Genomic DNA, 4373 nt, shown 5'->3' with positions numbered 1-4373 from the left:
ACGAGTGTAAGGCGTAACAGATGGTCATTAGGGAATGAGATGATTAAAAATAAAATGTTAATTATAGGTTTGCTGGTATGAACATGATGGAAATGTTTGACTAACGTAACCACATACCTTCTTGGTTTGGTTTAATAACTTCTCTGTTATCATCCACATCCTCTACAGCTGTGTCTCACACACAGAGAGAGAACTGCTTGCACTCATTAACTCTCAGGGTTCACCAACAGAACATCACTGTTAACGATTCATGTCTGTTTCATGCCTGCAGACTGCAGCGACGTAGAACAGACAGTTGATAATGATCGGCTCCTCACGGCTGATACAGATCTGACAACCGATCATTTCATATTTTACACAGTCTTCTCAATGGCTCTTGATTTTATTTAGTGAAGACATGAGTGCATTTTAAAATTATCACCAAATAATAACAGTATTTCAGGAAGCTCGTATCTGAGAGGCCAGGATGACAGAACGTCTAGTTTGATGGATGGGCTTCCTGCAAACTTTGATCGAGATCTTCTGACACACTTCACCATGTGTGTCTAACAAGGTGTTAACAGATGTCATATTTCACCTTTAAAAAAAAATCCTCCTTTGACTCCTCACCCACGTCTTCCTGTATAATCTCTACAGGAATCTGTCATGATCAGAACGAACAGAGCCAAGTCATGATGTCATCGACACTTCAAGGACCGGCTGAGATCAACTGCATGTGGAGCTAAAAAAGTCAAAACAAAAACCAAACAGTTCCATTGGCTTCGGCCACCCCGGGTTTGATCATTCGATCAAGGTTGGCGTATTTGAACAACTGGCTACAACGTTATGCCTGGCACCATGTCTCCCTGTCTCACTGTTGAAAAATCCTCTCATATTGTTTCAAATAAATGAGAAAAATGTTCATGTCAAACCGAACAAAACAAACAGCCAAAACAGAACAGTGAGTCATAACTCCAGTTACAAAGAAGCTCCAAACAAAGGCACCATCGATCCATGTTTTATCACATAATATTCTGTGGGGTCATGGGGTCGTTAGGGTCGATGACTGTAGTGAAAGATTACAAGATGGCTCTAAAATACTACACTCATTCTGACTTTATGTATCTAACAGAGGTGACCTGGGAGCTGACCGTCGTGTCAAACAAATGTAGGGATATTATTTTTCAGAAATAATTGTTTTCCAATATATCAGAAATTATAAAAGTTATTTGTTAATGTTTAGGCCAAAAAATAAAATCCAAAATTTAAAAAAAAATATACACTGAATATTTAGAGGACTTTTGGAGCTGATCCATCTAATGTAAGTCTAAACTGAACTTAGTAACAAGTGACTGTGGAAACAGAGTGAAAACTATAAGAAGGACCAGATTATAGAAGGAGGAAAGAAACTGATATGTGAAGAAAACCAGCTTCAGTTTGAAGCCAAAGAACTGAGGTGGTGGCTTCAGGACGAGGGTCCGTCCTCATGTGCCCCAAACTGATCCCAGACTGCACAGACACTCCATGAAGACGCCAGAGGACAAGCTGAGGACATTTAAGAGAAGTAGTTGTAAAGAGAGAGAGGGAGAGAGAGAGAGAGAGAGAGAGTCCAATTCCATATGTGCAAAACTGTAGGAATCAGTGGTCGGAGCCAAACTGGCTGTAATACAAAAACACTTCTGTAATTTCTCTCACAGGGAACAGACGTTTGAACTCCTCCACTGAGGCCTGAGTCAGACCAATGGACTGGACGTCAGTTTTGTCAATTTAAGGCTTATAAAAAACAAAAACCACAAAGTGACGTCTTCTGTTTAACTTTTCAGAGTATTTGGATTAGAAGGCTACGTAGTTGACGAGATGAAGGAATGTTAAGAAGCGATGACAGAGAATTTGTGCCCTGAGAGTGAGTCTTTAGAGGAGGTTGAATCTGACTCTAAACAAAAACCACCACGGATGGAAACTCTTTAAGAGTCGACATTATCCTGTATTTACTAAACTGTCCTTCTCTGGCCTTCACACCGTGGAGGGCTGCTGGGTAAAAATCTCTGTTTCACATGAACTGCCCCTGTGGTGTCTCTTCACTGAGATGGAATTACAAAAATATGAACTCTTTTATAACCATTTTCTGCCGATTATTTTGCTCATGCAACTGAAACCAGCGACTGAGACGGCACCGGGGATTCTTTATTGTAAATGTTCCCATAGCCACATGTTGGAAGTGACTTAATATACCATACTGTCTGGACTATAAGTCACTCTGGAGTATAAATCGAACCAGCCAGCTGGAGTGCCCTCTAGAGGCTGTCATATGAAATTATATATGCATCTGAGTAGAAGTCGCAAACCCAGACAAGGATGAAAAAAAAGTGCAACTTTTAGTCTGAAAAATACAGTACGTTTGTTTGGTATGATGAGAGAACGTTAACTTAAAGACCTCAAGTCAAACCCTGAAGTTGAATCTTTGACCTTTAAGCTGTTGGGCAACAGCGTGAACCGTCCTACTGAGGAGCTGGACGGGGAGTTTGAGACTCCTGTGAAAGCCTGAGCTCTGACCGACCGGAACCTTCTCTGTAGAGCGACGTACAGTGAATGATGTCGGTTCAGTCTGGGACAGAATTAGGATAAGATACGGTGTGGAAGTGGATGCTCCCCTAATGTCAACAGTCAAACGGATACGGGGGGGACGCTGTAAGGACATGACCTCAATAACCAGGAAGTACAGGACATATGGATAAACCGTACATACACACGCAGAGTGTGTTTGTGTGCATTTACGTGTACGTTGAAGATGATGTCATTCAGTCGAACTCAGCCAAAAAACACCACAGTCACATCCATCAATTGTTCTTCAGCCACAAACCACACACCAGTCCTCACACACACACACACACACTGTACCAGAGCTCACAGTTCAGTCCACATTACATCATCTGTTCCTCTTCCAGGCCATGGAGTCTTACACACAAACACACACAAACACACACACACACACACACAGGCCTGATGCAGGGGGCTACTGATGAACATTCATCAAGTTGTTCTGCGTTAAAACTTCAATTTAGAACTAAAGGATTATTTGTTACGGTCAGTACTGTGATTACACTCCCAGTGTAGTACCAGGAAATCAAAATACTGCATTGAAAAGAAATGATACTAAATAAGAGAAGAGAAAAGAGTACAAAGCAGTTACTCTAGTCGTATGTCGTGATAATACTCAGTGATGGTGTCAAAAGTCAAAAACTCATTTTGAACACCAGTGTACTGCAGTATGTCGTATACAGGTCCATGTACCTGGATATTAAAGGTCAGAAATTGTGTTGATTTTACAGAATGAGGTCAGAACAGAAACAACAGAAAAATGTGTGTTCTAAAAATATCTTTGGGGAAAACAGCCGTATATGAACGTGAAAGTCACTAGATGGCAGCGTTGCAGCTCATTTTATTAATCTCACACTCACACAGTGGTTTGTACAGATAAATAAATAAATATTACCAGGTCTATATCGGTATCGGTTGATATCAAAATCAGAAAATTAGTGTTTGGACAATATCGGCATCAGTATCAAATATCAAAAGCAAAAAGTTAAAATCGGACATCCGTAGTTTAACTACATGAAGAGGTCCAGAATCCGATTGGACAACTGCATGAAGAGGTCCAGAATCCGATGAACCTTTCATGAACTCAGATTCTGTTAGATTTCATGTGTTAAAGATTCATATTCGTGTCACGTTTATCTACTGCGTCCACACTACAGCTGCACTTCAGCCTCGCTCCGGCTGTAAATAACAGCCCAGCAGTTCCTTACTGTCCTCTACCCACTTATTATAGAGACAGCTAAAACATTAAAAATGATGAAGCAACATTCCCTCCCCCTCCTCACCCCTCGTCTGCATTGCCCTGGAAACCAGCTAAACAAAGTCCACAGACGCCACTAAGTGCCGGGTACTGCGTGTGTAACATTTCACTTGGATTTAATGTATATTTTGACACGGCGTTCATGTCTGTATCTCTCCTGCCGTTTATCTCAGAGTGTCTCCAGGCCTGAACATTAAACTGTGCTGCAGCTGGTTCTAATGAGCAGCATCCCACGTTCACCCGGAGCTGATGATAAGTGTCGTTGCATCACATCACTTTGTATCTCTGTGAGGAGTAACTCATCGCACTGACTCAGTGGATGACAGTAAACACACTGGAAGTTTTTTTAATCGTCTCGGACGAACTCTGCTACGAGCCGCTGTCGTCAGCAGGCGGCGGCTGCTGCTGCTGTCTGATTTATAACTGGACTGAAGAAAAAAAAAAGAAGAACAGAACTGAGCTGAATATGGACTGGACAGATGTGGAAAAGGTCAGAAGAACGAGGAGGAAGAGGAGGAGGAGGACTGTTGTATAATAT

This window comes from Cynoglossus semilaevis, chromosome 4 (genome assembly GCF_000523025.1).
Source record: "Cynoglossus semilaevis isolate Cse_v1.0 chromosome 4, Cse_v1.0, whole genome shotgun sequence".
NCBI lineage: Eukaryota > Metazoa > Chordata > Actinopteri > Pleuronectiformes > Cynoglossidae > Cynoglossus > Cynoglossus semilaevis.
This window is presented reverse-complemented; position numbering follows the sequence as displayed.